Source organism: Notothenia coriiceps, unplaced genomic scaffold, assembly GCF_000735185.1.
Source record: "Notothenia coriiceps isolate Sejong01 unplaced genomic scaffold, NC01 NC01_scaffold00037250, whole genome shotgun sequence".
In the NCBI taxonomy this organism is placed as follows: Eukaryota; Metazoa; Chordata; class Actinopteri; order Perciformes; family Nototheniidae; genus Notothenia; species Notothenia coriiceps.
This window is the reverse complement of record NW_011369951.1, coordinates 14,600,150-14,611,121: the sequence shown is the minus strand read 5'-3', so window position 1 is coordinate 14,611,121 and position 10,972 is coordinate 14,600,150.

The following is a 10,972-nucleotide window of genomic DNA, read 5'->3' as shown; positions in this document are numbered from 1 at the left end:
CACCTTTAGCTGAGCAGTGGTGACGTGAAGTCATGTGGCCGTGTTGTAGTTCCTTTATAGCCCAACATTAGCCTCCTTTAGCTTAGCGGTGGTGACGTGAAGTCATGTGACCGTGCTGTTACTTCCTGAGTTTCATTAGTGCTTAAAGTGCCAAAAACATATGGAAATCTCAACTAAAGTTGAGTTCAATCGATAAGATGGAAGAGGATCCACAGAGAGCAGTTTCAAGTGGTCTATTTCCTTTTTACCAAACTACACTGACAAACCATATCACCTTAGCAGTGGTGATTTGAAGTCATGTGACCGTGCTGTAGTTCCTTTATAGCCCAACATTAGCCACCTTTAGCTTAGCGGTGGTGACGTGAAGTCATGTGACCGTGCTGTAGTTCCTTTATAGCCCAACATTAGCCTCCTTTAGCTTAGCGGTGGTGACGTGAAGTCATGTGACCGTGCTGTAGTTCCTTTATAGCCCAACATTAGCCTCCTTTAGCTTAGCGGTGGTGACGTGAAGTCATGTGACCGTGCTGTAGTTCCTTTATAGCCCAACATTAGCCACCTTTAGCTTAGCGGTGGTGACGTGAAGTCATGTGACCGTGCTGTAGTTCCTTTATAGCCCAACATTAGCCACCTTTAGCTTAGCGGTGGTGACGTGAAGTCATGTGGCCGTGTTGTAGTTCCTTTATAGCCCAACATTAGCCTCCTTTAGCTTAGCGGTGGTGACGTGAAGTCATGTGGCCGTGCTGTAGTTCCTCACTTCTCCGGTAAGCATATATACGCTATCAAATATACGCTTCTCTGCATCTTTCTCAACATCCTCCATCCATTTTATCTGCTTGCTTTGCTCGCTCACATTGTTCTGGGGTTTCTTTTGGTCTTAATCCAATCGCTGCAGATACTTTCATATTGTGGACAATGTGATGTTTCCCTTTGACTTGCAGAGAGTTAGATCAGAAGATCAATACAACTCTCACATTTGTGCACGAAATATTGATGTGGTTACTGGAAACGGGGGGAACAGCTATCCTGCATCTTAAAAGTGTACAAATTAGATTTAAATTCTACATTTAGCATCCAGCAGTTTCTATGTGCTGGGAACCCCTGCTATACATTTCTTAAAGTTCTTCTATTTATACCATTTTTAGGCATATATTATTGGTCTCAAATGTTTCAAAATATATATATATAAAAAACATGTTTCTGAAGTGTTTTACTCGAAATACCAAACAGATCACCCATTCGAGCCTCAAACCCCTCTATTTCAGACCTGTTACTAACGTGATGATTCTGGGACGGTAGCTATAAAAGGAATAAAAATGATAGGAGACCTTTAAATAAAGCTTTTGGGTTCTCAACATTTCAGCGTTCGCTTAGCTGGCAGCTATGCTTCCATGTGAGCCAGAGCTTCATGCATGTTCATGCTTTTATTTTTGGTTTTGCCGGTGTGATGTGTGCATGTGTGTGTCAGGAATCTACCTCGTGCCATCTACATCTCCATCCCGCTGGTGACCGTCGTGTACACACTCACCAACATCGCTTATTTCTCCTCCATGTCGCCCGAGGAACTGCTGTCCTCCAACGCTGTGGCCGTAGTGAGTAACCGGAGAAAATAACAGTTATGGTCTTTATCTCAGAGAGGGGCCATATCCTGCTGATGTTCAGGTGTATATCAGTATGTAGTGTCTCTACTTTAAAGAGTCCTCTCCTGCTGATGTTCAGGTGTATATCAGTATGTAGTGTCTCTACTTTAAAGAGTCCTCTCCTGCTGATGTTCAGGTGTATATCAGTATGTAGTGTCTCTACTTTAAAGAGTCCTCTCCTGCTGATGTTCAGGTGTATATCAGTATGTAGTGTCTCTACAATGTAAATTATTTATAGTATTCTTTTTCATTGGAAACTATGAAATGTAGATAAGAAATATATGTACTTATTCAAATGGACATTTTTGTGTAATCTTTATCTCTTCTCAAACACTTCTGCTTCTTGGTTGGATGCCGTCACTTCTACAAAAAGGGATCTGGGGTATTGAATTTTGACTTCCTGGAAATTAAGTGTTATTGATATTAATTGCTACAGGGTGGTTGTGTTTGTTGTTGTTGTGGAAATCACACAATAAGAGATAACTGTGATTTGGTGCATATTAAAGTCCATCAGTAACAATATCTAGCTTTTTTAAATATAGATTTGTTTTGACATTGTGAATCCATTCAGTACTTCATAGGATCTATTCTCACATTAATCCATATCCCTCCCCCACCCCTCGGTGAAACCACTGACATATTGTGGAAACATCTCTCTGCAGAATCCCCTCATCAGCATAATGAAGTGATACCTGGATCAATGGGGAGTGGACGCTTCAGTTGACATGTTGAACAAATTAATGAGTAATTGCATGATGTCATCCTGAAGCAATATTGACTTTTCAGAGTGAGATCAGCTGAGAGCACGGAGAGGATGACGGACGACGGCTCGCAGACCACATGGAGCCGGTCAGAGCCAAGGCCAGACAGAAGCTAGACACACACACACACACACACACTCCTGGAGATGATGAGAGTAGCAGTGCATGCTGGGATGGCGTGTGCAGACTTCCGAGAGTCTCCACATTTATATTTAATGGTCACATGGTGCTGTGAGAAGCCGATAGAAGAATCTGTGTCTTGCATTTTTCAACCTGCAAATAAATTCCACAAATCTGGGAATTACATTTACTCAAGGATAATACTTTAAAATTGTGCTTGACTGTATATGAGTATTTCCATTTAATTCAACTTTGTACTTTTACTCACTACTACATCTTAAAGAGGCCCTATTCTGCTTTTTGTTGTGTTCCCTTTCCTGTAGTGCGTTCTATAGGTTTTGGTGCATGTAAACGGTCTGCAAAGCCTTCAATCAAGTCAAAATAAACAGTTAGGTATTTTTTTCCAAATGTGTGCCGCCCTACTTTCAATACCCGTCCTGTCCAGTGTCCAAATGTGGTTATTTTTGATTAGTTGGTGGTATTCCAATCTCTCAACAAATGTTATAGGCTATGCAAAATTCAAAATGTAGAAGAAGAAGAAGAAGAAGAAACCACAGGGAATTAAAAAACACTTATTAAAGTGGCCAGATAATTAAAAAGCAAAGATATTTCATAAATCGCTGGTCTTTGTCAGGGCATAATTATCCCTTTAATGGCTTTTGATTGATTTATCCACAATAAAAAAGTTCCATGTTGTTACTTGTTCTTACATTTTGAAATGCCTGCATCCCCTTCCAGGTTATTCCCTGTTTTTCAAATGCATCAGACACATCCTCCCTGCCTGGTTCAGTCTGCAAAGCCACCAGTTATCTTTCTTTTCTAGAATATATTAAATACACTTTCTAAGTTTTGCATCAGCAGGAAAATGCACGTCCACAAAATCATTTTCCTCTGAAGGATAAGAGTGTTGGGCGACAGGTGGGCTGCAAATCAGAAGAGCTGCAGCCAAACNATTACTTATTGGAATAAACATAAAGCACAGGACAAAGGGACATGACAAAACACAAAGAATAAACTTTCACAATAAGTTTCTTAGACATGACAGGTATTTTGAAAAAAAAACTTCACAGACATGTTTTGTATAGGTATGGCCCAACAATATATGTTTCAAATATAGCATGATAGGTCCACTTTAAGTCNAAAAATATGTATTGAAGTCAATGGAGAGAGAAAACGTATCTTTCGATCCCGTTTGAATTGTGCCACGAATTACACGATGTTTGTCAATCTTAAAAAATAATTTCCATGTCAAAAAAGTCACAGTTTGTCGCTAAACTGTTGAAATATAAGACTATGAAAGTTCTAGAAAGACTAAAAATCCCAGTCGCGTAAGTGATGTCATAACTGATATCACAATTGCTTTCCTCCGCTAGATATAGAAGATAAGATAACGTTAACAAGATGCCTGTGTGCTTAATACCAGGTTGTTATCATACCAGCAATGGGTCTTGCTCGTTCTTTCGCTTCCCGTTTGATGAAAGGACCAGGAGTGGCTGGATCAAGTTAGCTACCTAGCTAGTAGAAAGCACGTTAGTTAGCATTACAGTCTTAGCCTTGTCATTTTTATAAGCCTTAATGAAGTAACATTAAGTAACCCAAAATGTTTAACAGTAAAGAGTAGCCATATTTCGTGAACCCTTTGAAGAGTACTGTCACACCGGTGTGATCATTCTATAATACACCATTTAAGCCCAGGGGATAAATGCTAACACTAACGCTACATTAGCATCGGCGATCTTTTCTACTTCATGCTATCTGCACAAATGGTTGACATTAAACATTAAAAAGATCAGGCAGTTCAGAGAGAATCAAAGGAAGGCAGGCAAGCAGCTTTGCATGACATTCTTCTGGACGTGTTTCATTTTGGTGATAGTGAGGGTAGTCAATCCCAAAACAGTAGTGACGGCCATCTTGGTGACGTGTGTTGTTGTGCAAGAGATGTAGTTCATTGAGAGTTTCACTCAAAGAAATGTGTTACTTCCTTATATATAGTACAGTCTATGGTTACTTCACAGTTTTACGACACATTTTTTTAGTTTTGACTTGCAAAATTATCTTTTAAATTGACAAACATCATATGTGTAATTTGTGGCACAATTCAAACGGGATCGAAAGATAATATTTCTCTCTCCATTTACTTCAATACATATTCTTTCCGAAATAAGGTCCCATGGAGGTCCACCGGAAGGGAAGGGACTTCGCCACTCTATATGGATCTTAAGTTGGCGTGACGTTAGAGTCGTGCGACCCTGCTGTACTCGGCTGTAGTTAGTTTATAGCATAACGTTAGCATTTTGCTTCTGGTGAATAGATTTATGATTCGAAAATTATAAAAGTAGCGTAGAAATTTGGAGATTATCCGGCTGAACAAAACGTACATTTATCAAACAGGTTCGTTTTCCACAGACCTTATTTCGAGCTATTTTTCCAAATCCTATAGAGAAATCCCATTGCTTTTTTGTCGAGGGAACCCATGTGCAGCTTACTTCCGGGTAAATACGTCATCCCTGCACCACTCTTAAGTCTCCTTTTTAGCTCTGGTCACGTGCAACATAAATAGTGTTAATAAAAGGCTGTTGAAACAAGAATTTAACACACTAACACTTATACCTCTATAATGTATTATGATGAAGCAAATGAGTATGACATGACCCTAAGTCACTTCATTCTACTCTCCCAAACCAACCAAATTGTTCACAGTATGTTCTACACTCGTCAAAATTGAATTAAATTGAATTCCTTTATTATCATTGGAAAGCAATCCTCTCAGTACATATCTCAACAAGCAATAAAACAAAACCAATATATGTATTTGTATCTCTACTATACATACATAGACATACTGTACATGCATTAATACAACACATGCAGTTCAAATCACAGTGTTTAAAAACAGACGGGTAGTGACATTTGCATATCGGAGTTGACTACTTAATAAATAATTAAATAAACAAGTACAGGAATAAGTATGCGTTGAAGACATTTGTTGCAGTTGCGTCTGTGAACCATGTACGTTGTAGTACTAGTTTAGACCTCCTACATCTAACTTCAGAACTATCCCGAACCCAAGAAGGCACATCTCTGTGTCCTACCCATCACAGTTATAATTCAAATTGAAAAGCTTTTATTGTCATTGTACAGAATACAACAAGATTTATAGTCACTGCTCCAGCGAGTGCTTTAAAAACAGACATATTAAAAGGTCTGACAGTTTCGACCAGCAAGTAGTGCACACAGCTTCGGATGGTCATGTAGATGACCAGGATTAATAAATAAATGAATAACATAGAATTATGATAAAATATGATAAATATGACAGTGTATACATAGAGACAGATCATGATTATTGCACAGTGGGGATATGGGGAGTTATATTTGTGTGTTTAATGTCCTAATGGCCTATGGAAATAAACTGTTTGTGAATCTGGAGGTGCGGGCTTTCAGTGAACGGTAGCGCCGGCCCGAGGGCAGCAGGTCGAACAGATGACGGGCTGGGTGGGATGAGTCCTTCAGGATGGAACTGGTCCTCCTGAGGCACTATGTTACATAAGTTAACCACAGTCAAATTGAGCAGGGGGGGGAGTGTGTAGGAGAGAAACTTTGGGATTTCAGTTTTTGAAGACCATTTATGTGCAAACAACCTAACCTAAACCTCTGCAAAGTGAGGCAAGTGCTGAAGGGCCTTTACTTTAAGAATATGCCATGTCTCAGAGGATTTATTGTAAACTTTTTTATGATGAGTTTATGGTCACAATTGCCAGTTATACATCTTTTCAAATGTATCATGATGTTCATTTTTCAAACAATGGTCCAATTTGGAGACGATAAAGCAGGGTATGCTTTCGGTTTAAACAGTTATTGCATCTTTGGAAATGCGGAAAGCCCTGGACTAACCTAACAATGGCCTTATCTCTTGTTTTATTTTCTTTCAAAGATCAAGCTCAACATAATTTCAGCGCTACATGCTGCAATTTCTATTAATGTTGAAACCACTTTTGCTAGTAGATCAAACAAACAAACTCGACCACTATTAAGAAGGTTGATAATATCTTCTCTAATTTCTCTTATTGTTTGCAGTAATTATTCTCATATCCAGAAAGTATTGTGGTCTCATTTAGTTACTTGACAGAGGTCATACTTTCAGACAGAAGAGAGATAAGCTGTAATTTTGCACCAGACGACACTCTTGAGTTTTATCACCTGAAAGCAGGAGATCCCCCAAACAAACACGTAGTCATAGCAGTCGTCAGTGTTAATCTCCAGTGTTTGCAGTAAGTCTGCAGCGATAAGAGGGAGGACTTGATCATTCTTTATACGTAAGTTTAAATCTCTCCTGGGGTTATTATGACCTCTGTAAAGCAACCTGCGGCCTCGTTAAGCCTCAAGACATGACGTGTGGATCCCTGTGAGAGTGTGGTTTGCTTTGGGTTTAATTCATTGACACGCTTGTCAAATTCAGAAACAAGATTATGAATCCCCAAAAAGATTTTTATTTTGAATTTACAGACCTTCAAAGAGTTCATAATGACAACATAGAACAACGTTTAATTATGGATATGACCTTTTGAGGTCAAAATCTTAGCGAACTCACCACAAAATATGAAAAAATTTGTCTTTTTGCTTTGTAAAAGGAGCAGTTGTGCTAATTATTTAATTTACATGGCTCTGTAGTGAAAGGTTTTCTGGTGTTTTGGAGTAAGAATTGAGACAGTGAGGTGAATTATTCAATAACCCACAATCCTCAGTCCCTCACCTCGGGTTAAGGAGGTTCTCACAGCACGTTTCATCCCTCTAATCTACAGGCTCAATCTCAGTTTGTAATCTCATGGCTCTTTAGGGGCGGATTTGAGACCCCCTTTGAAAAGAAAACCTCCCCCCTGTACCCCCTCTATTTCCCAGCAGTGGGGTAATCTCTTAGCTAAGCCAACCCTGCAACCCACCAAAAAACACAAATACGCACAGGCACACAAACACAGAAACACACACACTGTTGAAATCTGATCACCCATTTCCCAATGTAGGTCTGCCTCACTCTGCTGTAAACAGATTGATTTTTCAGACACTCAGGCCTAATGGATTGTCCCTTGACCGCATGTCAATACATTTTCAGTCAATATGTATGTTTTTTTTCTCACTTCATGGTTGCATTGATCATTTCCTCATAATGGGGCCACCTACCACGAGAAGTGCTGAGCCTTTACAACATGAGCCTTGGCAATTCCGTACATGACATAGAAAATATCTAGCTGAGCAGCTGAGATGCTCCTGACTCCGACATTATAGTTTGTGGAGTTATTTTTAAGGGAGCGATGTGCTGGAGGGTTACAGTTCTTCATCAATCACTCTGCTTTTCAAAGCTAGATGGTCAGGGTGCTGCTTGGACAATAAAAGTGCCGTTGTGACTGTGTGATATCTTTATGCTGAATATTTGGGTCTTGTGGCTCCTGGAATGCTAATCGATTCTTTTGCTTTCCACTCCGTCCCTGTCAGGCTCAGGTTACTGTTGCTACAGCTGTTTAGGGTCGTTGTTCTTTGCTTGTGCTGCCGACCTGCAGCTACAGCCTGTAAGCCTACACACACACACACACACACACACACACACACACACACACACACACACACACACACACAGCTCAACGTGTGAACTAACCGACTATAGCAAGACACGAAGAAGGCCTTAGAAATGCTGTAGGATGATGAAGAAAAAAACGATTATCTTTTATACTGTTTTTCTTTAAAGTAGATCTATTATGCTATCTTGGAAACATATATTGTAGGGCCATACCAATACAAAACATGTCTGTGACGTTTTTTGCTTAAAATACCAAACAGTTCACCCATTGTAGCCATGCCTCATACTGCTACCCCTCTTTTGAAGCCCTGTTAGAGAAAAGCAGATTTTGGGTCCTTAGCTTGAAAAAAAAAAAAAAAGAGGAGGCGGAGCTAATGCCTGATCAGAATTCTACCGGAGATAAAGTTAAATTCTGCTGTGATAAAACGCTATCATGTTCCAAATCACATCAAGGATTATTTCTTGTATGGAGCTCAAATGCTTTTTCTCTTGCGGGTTTATCACAAGGTGAGTTCCTTTTTTTATTTCCTGCTTTTTAAACACATGTACTCTTCAGTACAGGTTAGCTCTGAGTGTCAAGACAAAGACGAGATTAAGTCCAAAACACGTCAGGCATTTTTTCTGATAGCAACTTTCTGTGTGTCCGCCGCCGATTTGACATCATATCGGCAGCAAATCTGTATCCGCTCGTTGTACCCCCATTTAAAAAAAATGTGGGTATGGAGGAAAAGAGAGAGGGTTTTATTTTCTGCCGCTGCGTGAGTTCCCCGACACACTGGGGACACATTTATGTATAAAAGACATCAAAAAGTGCATTTTGCATGATCCGCTTTAAAAGTAAAACATATATGAAGATATTCTAATTTTCCACTGTATTGTAGTACTAGATATTTTTGATGACAATGAGGTAATCTGAGATATTTTGGATTAAACAAACAAGCTATACAATGTTAATAAATCAGCATTAGCCAGCCTGGTTAACCAAATGGTCTAAAATGTAGGTCATTTTTCTGGTTATTCACTCTGCGAATATTTGCTTTTCAAGTACATTTTTACATTGTACGGTAATACAAGGCGCTCAGGCAATTACTTGGTCGTTCTTTGACGTAGATAAAGAACAACAAGTCTGTTTAGGGAGGGGGGATGGAGTGTGGCTCCCAATTCACAGCTTTTTGGCATGTCAAATCGAGCTTCAACAATTCATTAAAAAGTGCTTGATTTTACTTTCTATCAACTCACGTTCAGATAAAAATAGGCATATTATTTTAAATGTCAAAACCTTCCTTTATGGCAGTGCTCTCAAAGGTTGTGGCCCGCGGACCACTGGTGGCTCCTGAGCACCCCCTAGTGGTCCGTTGAGTATATTGAGTAAATATTTTCACAATTTTGGAATAAATAAATGAAATTTCAGTTTTTGGCACCCTTCGCGGGGAATATCTCGCGGGAATATCTCCGCAATGGAGCGAGATTAAGTTTCACTTTCGATTGCATGATATAGCCCAGCACAACACCTTCATCACACATGTTGCCACTTGTTTGTACCATTTTCAGGCGATTTGTAATCTGTTCTAGAAAAACGATGTGTTTTTTGATATTTGTGGAGTTAGGTGGTCTGCGAGTGTTTTTTTATTGGTTAAGTGGTCCTTGGTATGAAAAAGTTTGAGAAACACTGCTTTAAGGATTTAAAATGTTCTCTATTCACACCTTGTTACTTTTCTCCTGTACATCTGAGAACGACCCCATAACAGTCTCTGAGGAGAGATTGTATGGGATAGTGTTCGCAGAGTTCTTGAGGATCAGGGACGCAGCATGATGCAGACCTAGGTAATTTTAAACACAGTATACCGTCACAGTTGTATTTTTATTTCAAGTCATCTAAAGAACAATTATGAATGATATGTGCTCGGATTTCCACCACACAGCCCTCATACACGACAGCCTGATCATGCATCCATGCCCAGCAAATCGACCCTGGAGGAAGCAGTGGTCCGTAACATAACAGCCAAGTCGGAAAAAAACACACATTGATGCCCAGCTGGAGACTTCACTGCCCCTGTTTTTCATGTATGATCAGTGCAGGTATGGAGCCATGCAGGGTCAGAGCAGACATCTTTTCACAGCCTTACAAGCCCATATGGCTCGTCTTACATCCTTCGCTTCCTCCACTCCTCAGGAGCCACGCAGACCCCCACCCCACCTGTCATCAAGGAGTCATTAAAGCCGCTCTGTTTCTCCTCCGGCTGGTCGTTCTTTTGCTTTCCCTCCCGACACAAATTCCTCAGGTCCTTTGCATGCTGCGTTTCTTTGGAGACGTCCTGGTCCTCTCTATTTCAGACATGGGAACCCGGGGTGTCAGAGTCTGTCTGCTGTGCAGGTGCTGGGCCGAGGAGACGTGGAGGAGGACACACGTGATGAGGAGTTGATGGAGGCTGTCAGGAGGAAGAGCTATGGTGGGAAGAACTTAACAAGAAGTACACAAAATGCACAATAACACGCAGTTATAGCGAGTATAAGGCTAAACAAAATGTTTAAACAGATCAAATATTTGTTATGTAGATTAGAAAAAAATTGATTAGAAAAAATACAAACAATAAAAAAAAGCATAACAATACAACTATACAAAAATGGGACTAAATGAAACAATTTAAAAGAAAATTACCTAGTTACATATATATGTATTTGAATATCAAGGATACAATATGTGTACTATATTATTTGGTTAACTCCTTATCCTAGATTTAACCTTTTGGCTGTCTAGCATCACATCCTTCTCGGAGACTCATGGGAGATTAAAGCAGGTCTAATCCTTTTATTCAACAATAGATCAATATTTAACGGATTGACTACATGGTCCCTTCAAAGACCTCTACACCTGTGTGAGT